The 14,198-nt window shown below is 39.2% G+C and overlaps 1 long non-coding RNA gene and 1 pseudogene across 2 annotated transcripts in view; one reads left to right on the top strand and one right to left on the bottom strand.

Moving 5' to 3' along the window:
- Positions 1-10,720, bottom strand: part of LOC127491334 (ubiquitin-conjugating enzyme E2 variant 2 pseudogene) — a 173,530-nt pseudogene extending 162,810 nt beyond the window's left edge.
- Positions 10,721-10,838: 118 nt separating this feature from the next.
- The window catches only part of LOC127491372 (uncharacterized), a 162,487-nt gene continuing 159,127 nt past the window's right edge, over positions 10,839-14,198 (top strand). For both annotated transcript variants that reach the window (XR_011384077.1, XR_007920037.2), the window contains exon 1: positions 10,839-11,003. This is a non-coding gene — a long non-coding RNA (uncharacterized lncRNA). The remainder of the gene's footprint in view (positions 11,004-14,198) is intronic.

Below are 14,198 nucleotides of genomic sequence, written 5' to 3'. Positions count from 1 at the left end.
AACCAGAAGATGTTAGATCTCTTTCTCTGTGTCTCCCCCTCTCTCTGTTACTCTGCCTTTCAAATAAATAAAATAAATTAAAAAAAAAAAAAACGGAAAATTCAACCAGTGCAAATCTTTTTCCAAGTTTTTGTTTGCTTTTGGTTTTTTTCCATTGTATTCAAGCAGATAAGTTTACATTTTGTTGAGAAATGGTAGTTGTTATCACAGGTTTTTCAAATAGGTGGTACTCCTTCATTACAGATGCAACGTCCCAGGGCTAGACCAGGAACTTCATCCAGGTGGCAGGGGCCTGGATAGCACTTGGGCTATCTTCCACTGATTATCCCATTATATTATTGATACTAATATTTTGTTGTGCTTTTATCTATGTATTAAAATTTATTTCTGCATTCATTTATTGGCATTTGGGTTGTTTGCAGTTTGGAGTTGTTATGAATAAAGCTGTTAATAACATTTATTTATAATCTTGTGGTAGCCTAAGAAGTAGTATTATTGGATAATAACTTCACGTTAACTTAGAACCTGTCAAACGGTTTTCCAAAGTAGTTATATGATTTTGCCTTTTCTTCAGGAATGTATGAAGTTGCAGTTACTCCAAATCTTAACCAACATTCGGAAGTGGAGCAGCCAGGACTTGCACCAGTGCCCATATGAGATGACAGCACTGCAGGTGGCAGCTTTACCTGCCATGTCATGGTGCCGCCCCCGAGAGATGGCTTTTTTTTAAGATTATCTTCTTTGTCATGTTGGTGGAATAAGAATCTTACCATTTTCTTAAAATATAAAACTACTGGGATTTAAGATATTTGGATATACACTTTATTTCCTCTGATAGTGCTTCAATTTAATTATAACCTTAAATTTTCTAGATTCCCTTTTTGCTTTAGGAAATAGTTATTTTCTATATTATGGGAGGAGTCTTTTTAATAATTTAATGTTAAGTTCTTAGGCAATTTTTATACTTTTCTAGAAAAAATATAGAGGAAATTTTTATATATTGTTGGTATTTTCAAATTCTGGATATCTATTTCCTTGAATGAAAATAATATCTATTTTTGTTTGTTTTTAAGATTTATTTATTTATTTATTTGAAATGCAGAGTTACAGAGAGAGGAGAAACAGACATTTTCCACCTGCTGGTTTACTCCCCAAGTAGTTGCAATGGCCTGCTGTGGGCCAGGCTGAAGCCAGGAGCCTGATCTGGATCTCCCATGTAGGTGGCAGGGAAACAAGTACTTGGGCCATCTTGTTTTCCCAGGAGCAATAGCAGGGAGATGGATTAGATGTGGAGCAGCCAGGGCTTGAACTGGCACCCAAATAAGATGCCAGCATCAGAGGTGGTAGCCTAACCCATTGTGCCACAATAGTGGCCCCAATATCTATTTTTTTTTTAAGATTTTATTTCATTTATTTGAAATAGTTACAGAGAGAGGTAGAGATAGAGGTCTTCCCTCTGCTAGTTCACTCCCCAGATGGCCGTGATGGCCGGAGCTGCGCCAATCCGAAGCCAAGAGCTTCTTCCGGGTCTCCCATGAGGGTGCAGGGGCTCAAGGACCTGGGCCATTTTCTACTGCCTTCCCAGGCCACAGCAGAGAGCTGGATGGGAAGAGGAGCATCCAGGACTAGAACCGGTGCCCATATGGGATGCCGGTGCTTCAGGCCAGGGCGTTAACCCACTGCGCCACAGCGCCAGCCCCCCAATATCTATTTTTATATTACAAATTAGTTCTAGGTGTGCTCTAACAAGTTAGTTTCATGACAATGTAAATTTTCAATCCCTCTCTAACCTAAAGAAACTTTTAGAGAATTCTAGATACTCTCTCAGAGCTAGAGAAAAAGGTAAGAGGAAAAAAATTAAATCATTACAATTAAAAAGGTAAGAAAAAAATCATTAAAAAGTAGCAGATGAGTATCATTACCTCTAGAATGATATTTGAGAAATCACATCTTTATTTCTATAACAACTACAAGGTACTTGTGTAAGTTCATCTTCAGAACAGTTAAAATGCCTACATTTACTCAATCTTACATTATCCTGCAGTTCTTAAGTCCAAAATCTCATACAGTAGCTAATCAGAATTAATTAAAGCCTAAACTCCTGCTTTCCTAACTTTCTTAGGACAGCATAACGTATCTTGGAATATTTCCATGGTATTGTCTTTTTTTCTTATGCAGTACCAAGCAAGCTTAGCAGCCATTATCATTTAAACTATTTTATTGATGATTGCTATTGGGAACTAACCACTGCCTAGAGGAGAATGCATTAGTCTTCTAGTGCAGCAGCACCAAATTACTATGAAGTAGTGATTGAAAACAAGAGAAAGTTATTCTCTTACAATTCTGGAGACTAAAGTCTCAAATTAAGTTGGCAGCAGAACTCTGATATGTCTAAGAAAGAATCCTTCCCTTTTTTCTTCCTAGCTTTTGGGTGCAGAAAATAACTGATGTTCCTTGGTTTGTAGCTCCAGAACTACAATTTCTGTCTGTCATCACAAGGCCTCTGTTTCTCAGCATATGTCAGTTCTCTGAGTCTCTGTATCCAAACTTCCCTCTCCTTTTTCTTATAAAGACTCCAGTCACTGGATTAGGCCCACCCTAATCTAGTACGCCCTCATTTCAATTTGGATCACATCTGCAAAGATCTTATTTCAAAGAAAGTTCACATTCACAAATAATGGGGGTTAAGAAACATACTGCTCAAGGAACACGATTCAACATACAATAGATAATGTCTTCAAATTTATAAAGCTGCACAGGGGCCAGCATTGTGGCACAGCCGGTTAAGCTGCCACCTGTGATACTGGCATCCAATATGAGCAGCCAATTCGAGTCCTAGCTGCTCCACTCCTGATCCAACTCCCCTGCCAATGTGCCAGGGAAAGCAGCTGAAAACAGCGCAAGTACTTGGGGCCCCTACAACCCATATGGAAGATCCAAATGGAGTTCCAGGGTCTTGGCTTTGGGTTGGCCCAGTCTCAGCCATTGTGGTCATTTGGAAAGTGAACCAGCGGTTGGAAGATCTGTTTGCCTCTTCTCTTTCCCTCTCTCTCCCTGCAACGTATCTACATTTCAAATAAGTAAAATAAATATATTTTTAAATTGTGGTATACAGTTCTTATAGTCACTGTCCATTTACTGTAGGTCTGGGTTTCTAGAAATCCTTTGGGTTTGGGCCTCCTTTGTTCCTCACATCAGAGAGAGGCAGAGAGAGAGAGAGAGAGAGAGAGAGGTCTTCCATCTGCTGGTTCACTCTCCAATTGGCAGCAATGGCCGGAGCTGTGCCGATCTGAAACCAGGAGCCAGGAGCCTCTTCCAGGTCTCCCACATGGGTGCAGGGGCTCAAGGACTTGGGCCATCTTCTACTGCTTTCCCAGGCCATAGCAGAGAGCTGGATCGGAAGTGGAGCAGCCAGGTCTCGAACTGGTGCCCATATGGGATGCTGCTGCTTCAGGCCAGGGCGTTAACCTGCTGTGCTACAGCGCCGGCCACTGGATACCACTTTTTAAATGACCCCAGATCCTGGATTCACAGCTCCTATTTAGCCCTCTCTTTATGAAAATTTCTCTTCCCAGAAAACAGGCTTGATGGTATAGTTAGAACAAATTTTTGTCTTCTTTGAGGACAAGGATCAAATCTTTACAATTCCTTGAAACTAGAATGGGATCTGATATCAATAATTGTTTTATAAAAAAGTACCCTCATTTGGGCTGTGTAATCTATTGCTCAGGGCATCAGCTGACTAGGCGCTATGCCATGTCAGAAAGAGTTCCTTACAGCTTTTCCTTAACACTCCATATCCTTATGGTTTCCTCCCTCTGAGACTACTTGATATTGCTCAAAAATCTCCTAGAAAACATTGATTTGACTTCAGAGAGAAGAACCAGTTTGCAAAATATGCATTAATGAAATTGCTTACAGGTCATTGTACTTTACATTTTTCCTTGGTGTAGTATTCCCAAAGGAAACCCACAACTTCTTTAAAAGAAGTTATATGATTATGACTTCATGTACGCAAATCAGTCTTCCTAACATTCTTTTCTCAACTGGCTCTTGTCTGTTCTCATTTTTAATACTGCTAATCTTTTGCAGGTGAAAAAAAAATACACCTTGATTACTTACCCCTTCCATGGTCTATCATTTTGTTCTATCCAAAATATATTTTCATAGAAACTCTCTGAAATAGTTAACTTTAAGTCCATATTTTATCTGTTCACTTTCTCTGAAACCTTTTTTTTGGTGCTCAAATTATGATTGCAAAATTTATAACACTGAATCACTATTTTTTTAAAATTACAGAGACAGAGACAGAGAGGGAGAGAAAAAGATCTCTCATGTGCTTGTCCATTCCCCAAATGCTCCTAAAGTCTGGATGGAGTCAGGTTGAAGCCAGGAGCAATAAACTCAATCCCAGGTCACTCAACTGTTTGGCAGGGGTCCAACAACTTGAACTATCATCTGCTGACTCTGAGGGGCATATTAGCAGGAAGCTGTGCGTAGCGAGGCACCATAATATGGAATGTAGGCATCCCAGCAGTCAATGTCAAACACCCACTCCTGCTTCATCATTTTAATAGCTTCATTTTTCTCATTTTGAGAATATATACAGATAATCATTTTCTACTGATGGACACTCAGTTTACATGTTTGTCCAATTACAAACAATGCTCTTTGAACAATTCATTAATGGATCAGAACTAGTGATATTTTTCCTTTCCAAAAAAAGTTTTGTTGAGGTCTCACACCATAAAATCCACCCTTTTAAAGTATGCAATTCAGTAGTTTGGAATATGATTAAAATCATGCAACCATCACAATATCTAATTGCAGAACATTTTCTATATCCCACAAAATAAATTCCATATCAGTAACTCACCATTTTCCCTGTCTCTGTTTGTAGCAACCACTTACCTACTTTATGTGTATATTGATTTGCCTATTCTGGACTTTTATATAACAGATTTATACAATACATGGCCTTTTGTGATTGGCTTTTTTCAGTCAGCATGTTTTCGAAGTTCATCCACGTCACGTCATGTCTGGGATAATGGTGTCATGAAGATACACTTTTGTCAAAACTTTTTCAAGTATACACTTTACAATTTGTTGTGTGTCAGTTGTATCTCAATGAAGCTATAAAAAATTAGGAAAAATATTTTAATATTTGTATAGCAAATAAATGCATGAAAGATTCTCTGTATCATTATCTCAGAGAAATTTAAATTAAAACTACAAGGAAATATCAGTACACTCCCCTAGATCAAGAGTGGGACAGCTTTTGTCTGCCAAGGGTCATTTGGATATTTATAATGTTATTTGTGAACCATACAAAGATATCAACTTAAAGTTAGTCTACTATAGATTTATTGAACTTCAGGTCCTGCCTGTGGTTCTGTTGGCAGGGCCAGACCAAATGATTTTGTTGGCCTTACACAGCCTGAAGATGGGATATTCCCCATTCCTGCACTTGAGTTAAAACTACTAGCAGCACCAAGAGTTGATATGAATGTAGAATAACTGAGTCTATCTCATATTGCTGATAGGAATATAAGTAGAACAGACACTTTGGGAAAAGTTTTGGCACCATTTTGTAAAGTAAATATATTTTTGCCATATGCCCTAGTAGTTTCACTCCTAGGTAGTTACTCAACAAAAATAAAAATCTACAGAGACACCAATACCTGTAGCCCAATGTTTATAGCAGTTTATATATACCAGCCTAAACCTAGAAAATAATCCACTGTCTCCTAACTGGTAAATAAACTGTGATACAGAATTATAAATAGTACTCAAACACAAAAAAGGGATAAAGCATTGATAGATCCAACAACACTGATGAATCATAAAATTCTCACCAACTGAAATACCAAGTAGAAGCCAAACACAAACAACTTTATACTGTATGATTCCATTAACATGATTTTGATTTTCTCCAAATGCAAAATTTTTAACAACACACATCAGTGGTTGCTAGGGGCCAGTAATAGGGACAGAGAATTGATGACAGAGGGGAGAGTAGTTTATAGAGTTAGAGAAATACTCTGTGTTTTAATTCTGGTAGTAGTAGTTCACAAAAGCTTTTCACGTTTGTCAAAATTCATAAACTATATTCCTAAAATGGGTAAGTTTTACCATAGGTAAATTATATCTCAGTAAGTCCTAAAAAAATAAAAAAAAAAAAGTGGCAACCAAGGGGAAAAGACATATTAGATACTGAAGAACAAAATGACAATGATTCCAAATATCTAACTAAAAACAAAAACAAATAACTAAAAACCACAAGCTGAGGCCAGCACTGTGGTATAGCAGGTGAAGCTAAAGCCTGAGGCTCTAGCATCACATATGGATGCTGGTTTGAGTCCTGATTGCTCCACTTCTGATCTAATGTGCCTGGGAGATCAGCAGAGGATGGTCCAGGTTCTTGGGAACCTGTCCCTATGTGGGAGACCCTGAGGAAGATCCTGGCTTTGGATTGTCTTGGCCATTAAGGCCATTTGGGGAGTGAGCCAGAGGACAGAAGATATCTCTATCTAATTCTACCTTTAAAAAAAAGATTTATTTATTTATAAGTCAGAGTTACACAAAGAGAGAAGAGACAGAGAGAGAGAAAGGTCTTCTATCCAATGGTTCACTCCCCAATTGGACACAACAGTCAGAGCTGCGTCAATCCAAAGGCAGGATCTTCTTTCAGGTCTTCCACATGGGTGCAGGGGCCCAAGGACTTGGGCCATCTTCCACTGCCTTCCCAGGCCACAGCAGAGAGTGGGATCGGAAGTGGAGCAGCTGAGTCTCGAACAAGCACCCATATGGGATGCCGGCGCTGCAGGCCAGGGTGTTAACCCACTGTGCCACTGTGCTGGCCCCTCTAACTCTACCTTTCAAAAAAAAAAAAAAAAAAAAAAAAAGAGGCAAAGAAGCAAACCATACCTTCCTGTACCAGCCCTCAGATTAAAAAAAAAAAAAAAATAGAAAAAGCTACAAGACAACAGAATAATAAAAACGTTAAAAAAAAATACTTAAACTTGGTCACAGTGATTAAGTAACCACTTGGGATGCTCACATCCCATGTTGGAGTTCAAGTCCTGGCTACTTCACTTCCAATCCAGCTTCCTGCTAATACATGTGGGAAAGCAGTAGTACCTGGGTCCCCACCACCTATGTGGGAAATCAGGATGGAATTCTAGTCCACACGCTGTTGTGGATATTTGAGGAATGAAATGGATAGTGGAAGATCTATTTCTCTCTCCCTCCCTCTCCCTCTCCCTCTGTTTCTCCCACTTTCTCTGTCACTATGTTTTTCAAATAAATAAAGCTTGTTAAAAGAGTCAACCTAGAATTTTATTTCCAGTATGAAAATAAATCTTTCTAGAATTAAAGTTAAGGAAAAACATTTTAGTCTTTTTTGTTTAAGCAAACATTGACCAAAACCTTCACCAATAAGCCTGTACTTCAAACAATGATAAATGTTGCTCTTGAAATTGAAGAAAAACATAAGAAACAAAGAAGAAACAGAGTGCTAGAAATGCTAAAGCTGTATGCAAATAGGATTTACTCATTTTCTTATTTATCAAGAAATTAATTTCACAAAGAAAATGTCAAGTCTAGATGGATGTATTCTATCAAACATTTAACAGATCTAATACCAATCCTACACAAACTATTACAAGAAAGAGAATATAACACACAATATAACACACTTCAGATCATTTAAAGATGTGAGCCTTCATTATCCTAACTCTAAAACTAGACAATGACAGCAAACCAAAACCAAAGATTTCCCTTATGAATACTAATGGTTATAGCTACAAAATTATATTAAAAAACTAAAGAGGCCAGCGCTGCGGCTCACTAGGCTAATCCTCCACCTAGCAGAGCCGGCACACCGGGTTCTAGTCCCGGTCGGGGCGCCGGATTCTGTCCCGGTTGCCCCTCTTCCAGGCCAGCTCTCTGCTGTGGCCCAGGAGTGCAGTGGAGGATGGCCAAGTATTTGGGCCCTGCACCCCATGGGAGACCAGGATAAGGACCTGGCTCCTGCTATTGGATCAGCGTGGTGCGCCAGCCGCAGCACACCAGCCGCGGCAGCCATTGGAGGGTGAACCAACGGCAAAGGAAGACCCTTCTCTCTGTCTCTCTCTCTCACTGTCCACTCTGCCTGTCAAAAACAAACAAAACAAACAAACAAAAAAAACTAAAGAACATCAGGATATACTATGTCCATGAATGGAAAGAATGAAAATTGTACAGATAACAATTTTTTTCTAAATTAATTGGTATATTCAATGCAATTTTTATCAAACTCCAAAAAGATTTCTCATGGTATTTAATAAGCTCATGATAAAATTTATATGAATGCTAAAAGGGCCATGAATAATTAAGGCAAAATAATTTGGTAAAGTAGTAGGAGGAACAGTTTACTGGATATTCAGTCTTTATTTTAGAAGTGTTCTAAAGAAGATACTGTATTATATATCCACTAACAACTGAGACAAATTAAAAAGTTAGAAAAGAAAATTCTAAGAAGAGGTATCAAATTAAAATTATATGTATAGTTATAATATGAATTATCAGGGAAAGGATGTCCTAATGCTGGGCTGGCAAACTTCTCGATAAAAAAAGGGTAGACAGTAAATATTTAAAGCTCAGAAGGGCATATTTTTTCTGTCACAGCTACTCACTCAACCGTGACAATGTTACACAAAACCTGCCAAAGACAATAAATTAAAAACTGATGACTGTATTCCATTAATTTTATTTACAAAAACATGTGGCAGGCCAGACTTGGCTCAGAGGTTATAATTTTCCAAGTGGCAATAGAACAATGAAAATAAAAGTAATTTAAGCTATTCCTCACAACATAGACAGGAACAAATTTCAAGTTAACAAAAGCTCTCATATGAAAAAAATGTTTCAGAAGAATATAGGGGAGATAATATTCAGTACAAGCTGGTAGAAATTAACAAAATTTTAATATCTGAAAAATTAAGTTATAAAAATTATTTTTACTCTTCATATTGATCAAGAATATTCCTACTTTTTGTGGTAATTCAAAAAGATCATGGATACAACACATTGTCAAATTCTTTTGTGCATGCCCCTACACCCTTTACTACTCTTACTTTTATTTTTAAATGACCTTTCTGTAGCTAGCAAGTACTTCACGACTTCTCTAATTTTCTTAAACCAGTGCTTATCTGAATGTTTCAGCTTACTCATTCTTCAGCTCCCTAAAACTAAGTCTCGACAAACAAATCAGAAGTTAAACGACAGACATATGGAAAAGTAAAACCCTTCGTTGGATTTTCTGCTTACTCATTGCTGCTCTTTAAAAAGCAGAAATAGGGGTCAGTGTTGTGGCAAAGTGGGTTAAGTGGCTACTTGCCTCGTCAGCCTCCCCTATCAGAGTGAAAGCTGGAGTCCAGCCTGTTGCAATCATTTGGGGACTGAACCTGTTTCTGAGACTTTCAAATAAATAATTGTTAAAAACAGAAATAAGCTTCTAGAACTTAACTGGGGTTATAGGAATATCTATACTTACATGTGGAGTGCGTAAACTCCCAGAAACTGATTTTTTTTTAAATCGCGTGTTTTATATTCTGGAAAAGAGCACCAATGTTCTTTTCTGGTTCTGAAGAGGAACCCTGACTTCAAACACGGGAAAAGTTAACTTCGACTCTAGAGGCCGTAAAAACAAAAGCTCATTTTGAATCATTAAAGTAGAAGAGAAGAGGATGTTCAAAGTCCCAGATAGGGGACGTAGGAAAAGCTGTCTGCAAAGCTCCTGGAATGGTCGAATATCCTTGGACACTGCACGTACTAGAGAGGGGAAGGGCAACGCCAATCAGTAGCTGCTTTCACAGCTTTGCGTCGGTCTCCAACAGACCTATTGGCTTTCTTTTCACTCTGAACAAATTCCTAACCCCGATATGAAATGCATGCATCGACAGGGCCCCAGCAAAGAAATATCTTTGTTTTCGACAGGAACTCATCAATAACTTACATTTTTTTGTAGCGCCTTACAAAGTGCTTTCCCTCGCTGCTGTCCACGCGACCCTCTCTCCCCCTCCCCCACGCCGTCCCCAGTAGGGCGGCAGCGCCCTTCCGAGCTGAGGACCGTTCTGGACTCATTTCTGAGGAGCTGGAAGTTCTCCAGGTTGTGTGGTAGACGCTTTGCCTGTCACGCACACATTCTGATAAAAACGGCGACGAATACGAGGGGCGTAACTATCGAAGAGACCACGGGGGAGTAAAATGCACTTGGGGGACGTGCACGCACGTCGGGGCCCTAGCGTTGCTTCTGGAAGGGAGAAACGGGAGCTGAACACTTTCTGAAGAGAGAAGGTAGCGTTAGGGAGAGCCTTTCTTCTGGGGCGACAGAAACGAGCTAGCCGTGACGTATCTGAGACGCGAAGACAACGTCCTGAGGGGGAAAACGGGAGGCTGCGAGAAGGCAACCGGAGGGCGTCCTCCGCCTCAGCGAAGACGCGCAGCGCACTGAGGGCCGCCAACTGGAGGCGCCTGTTTGACTCAGCGCCCCTCCAGCGCCGGCCGCCCTTCAGTCGCGCTGCCCTCACGGTCGCTCACCCTCAGGACCGCTGGCTCCAGCAGGACGCCGGCTGCACGCTACACCTTGCACACTGTGCGCGCCACAGATTCGAATACGGTCTCCAGAGCCTAGCGTTCTCAACATCTCCCAGAGTGAAGGGGAGATAGACCAATCGAAGCCCGGCCGTCCCTAGACAACCAAGAAAGTGGGCGTGGCTAAGGCCAAGAGGGTGGGCGGATACCGTGTTGCCAAGACGACGGCTTCCGGGGGCGCTGGTTGAGGTGACTTCCGGTCTGTAGCCAACACTCGGCGGGAAAGCCGCCCTGCTAGGACTAGGTGGACTGGGAGGACTTGGGCTGGTGCTGTGCTAGGATAAGGGCACCAGCTCCGTTTCCTTTATCCTTCTGTCTCACCAAACGATTTACCTGTGCAGTTATAAAGTGCAAGCTGGTTGCCTAAGGTAAGCGTGTGGTACTACCGCCTGCTTTTTCTACGAGAGTAAGTTAACGTCACCGAATTCAGTTTGTCACACACATGCTGATAGCTTTAAAAAAAAAGTCGAAATTTTGGATCTTTAATCAGTAACTTCTCACTGTTTTTTAAAAATTGCACTAAACCCATTTTGCAGCCTGTAGTCTGTGCTACATTTTGAGTTACAATTAAATTCACAATTCTGGTTCTTTGTGACCCCAAAATTTCACCTGAATTGGATAACGGACCAGTGCCTGACATCTTTTTATTTTTTGTAACTCTGATTGATTCTCTAACTTAATGCCTTAGTTGCCCAAAAAATCGGAAGGCAAATGGTAAGATGCACTTGTGGTTTGAACCAAACCATTAGAAGAATCAAACTAATTCAGCTGAGTCTCCAGCTTTCTTCAGGAGAATCGTTTTCATCTAAAATAATTTAAGCCAAATGTTAAAGCTCCTTTTGCCTCTCACTTGACAGTGATGGTCTCTTAAGGTTATTTCATTTATGAAAGAAAACAATGTTGAAATAAGAGGAGAAAATGCTTTCTACAGACATAATTCTCCTGTTTAAAGATTTGAGAGAGATGAACAAAGAAAAAAGATCTTCCATCAACTGGTTCATACCCTGAATGCCCTCAACAGCCAGGCAAAAGCCTGGAGCCTGCAACTCCCTTCAGGTCTCCCACCTGGGTGTTAGGGGCCCAAACCCTTGAGCTGTCATCTGCTGCCTCCATTAGCAGGAAGCTGGATGGAAACCTGACCAGGCATTCTGGTATAGGCATTCCAAAGACCAAGTTAACCCACAGAGCCACAACATCAACCCTAGATAAAATTCCTTAAAAAAAAAATCACAGCTTTAAGATCACAACTTTTAACAAAGTCATTGTTAAATTCTTGAAATTCTTGTTACCAAAATAAAGCAGAAAACCTTAGCAAAACTTAGACTTAGCTACTTATGACAAATTTCAGTCTCTACAGTTAAGGCAGGGAACGACCTATGAAAGTTTAGGTCTCTCTGTGTTTAGGCTCCTGCCAACTCCTTTCTTAAAATTCCATCTTGAAAACTCCCTGCTTTGCAGAGCACTTTCCCAGCAGCTTAGATGAAATAGTCTGAGTAACTTCCTCAGCCTAAAGGTTTGAAACTTCATTAAATAAAAAATTAAATACCTTAGAATACTTAGGTATGAAACATTGATGAACTGAGTAATATATTCTTAAGAAGAGGCACTTAAGAAAGCACAAGCCACCTGTGTTGTGGAGCCCTATAGTGTGATGAGATTTGATAAATAGGCAAGAGATCAAAAACTACCCAGGCTTTCAAAAGAAAATGTTCCATGAGCTGATTCATGGAACATTTTCATGCCTACATAAACCATGTGAAAATAAAACCAACCTAGCAAGAGCCAGAGGTCTTAGCAATGAACCAAAGTATCCTCTGGATGTCAGTATTTTACTGAACAAAGTAAGTTGAACTGTTATTTATCTGGCAGGGAAAAAAGTACCCAAATTTAGTACTTAGGCTATTTAAAAATACATAATTTTAGAGTGTAGATAGCAGAAACAGGAGACTGAACTTCAGTGAAGTATATTTAGAAGGAAAAAAATTTTCATTGTAGTAATAGGTATTCCCCTTTACCCTAGTAATTTTCTTCTCCTATTTGGTTGAATCCTGTTTATTCTTAAGATTCAGCTCAAATTATGAATCTTTTATAATCTAACCCAAAGTCAAAACTTCCTCTCTCGGTTGCCTATAGAATTATAAATATATTCTTTATTTGGTGTTTTTGCTGTATGCTTTATAATGTTTCTTATTTATGTTAATAACTTGCCTCCTCTAGAGTCTGAGCTACTTAGAATTGTTTTTACTTCTGTATCTGGTAGTGTCTTGAGCAAGGTAAACAAGTTTTGATGTAGTTAGAAGTACCTAAGTGAGTGTAATTTGTAGCTTTATTAGTTTGCTAGCACCACCAAACAAAGGACCAGATGGGGAGGATTAAACAATAAAAATTGTTTTCATTCTTCTATAGAGTGGAAGCCCAATATCAAGGTGTAGGCAGAATTGATTTCTTTCTGAAGCCTCTCTCCTTAACTTGTAGATGACTGTCTCTTCCCTGTCTCTTCACATGGTCATTGCTACGTATGTGTGCACATCTGTCTGCAAATGCTCTCTTCTTGCAAGGACTTAGTCATACTGGATTAGAACCCACCTTAAGTATCTTATTTTAATTTAATTTCCACCTTAAAGACCTTCTTTCTCAAATATGACTACTTTCTGAGGTACTAGGGGCTAGAACTTCCACATAAATTTTAAGGAGACACAGTTAAACCCATAGCAGTATAAGCACTCGAAAAACGAATTGATTGGGAGCAATTAACTGTCACCATTAAGAATTCTCTTGTTTAAACCTATGGATGACATGAATGTATAAATTAGATAAGTGTAAAAGAATAGGGAATGGTAGAACCTGAAGTAAATCAGTATATTGGCCCAGGCATAAGGCATTCAGATTAAGATTTGTCAGCAACTGTTGACTGCCCTTCTCCCCTCAACCACCACCAAAACAAACAAACAAACAAACAAACAAAAAAAACCACCAGTTTGAGCTGTTTTGATTAATGGACCATCAATTTGCTAAAATTACTATATTATTATTTTGGGACTCCAAATCTCTTATAGTGGATATTGAACATATTAAGTATGTTTTTTACATATGCAGAGACGCTTTCCCAGACCTTGTTGGTTAATAGTTAATTTTCTTTTCGGATACCTGCAGTATTGAAGGAACCGCAGTAAGTGCCATACTGAAATTAAGATCTACAAATTTGTCAACATATATTCAGAATTTACAAGGACATCTGTTTTGAGATAGTATAACTACAGTAGTACCCACTTACTTAGAATTTTACTTCTATAGTTTCATTTATCTTTGGTCAACCGCACACAAAAACATTAAGTAGAAAATTCCATTCTGAGTAGCCTGTTGAAATCTTGGTTCCCTCCCACAATGTCAGTTATCTTTTTACCAGTTAGTCACTTGGTAACAATGTGAATTAACAGATTGTTATATTATCTCAGTGCTTGTGTTCAAATAACCCTTATTTAATAGTGGTCCCAAAGTATAAACTTTTTTTTTTTTTTTGACAGGCAGAGTTAGAGAGAGAGAGGGAAAGGTCTTCCTTTTTC

The sequence above is a fragment of the Oryctolagus cuniculus genome, chromosome 18, assembly GCF_964237555.1.
Source record: "Oryctolagus cuniculus chromosome 18, mOryCun1.1, whole genome shotgun sequence".
In the NCBI taxonomy this organism is placed as follows: Eukaryota; Metazoa; Chordata; class Mammalia; order Lagomorpha; family Leporidae; genus Oryctolagus; species Oryctolagus cuniculus.
The sequence above is the reverse complement of the archived record's forward strand: the minus strand, read 5'-3'. Positions and strand labels throughout refer to the sequence as shown.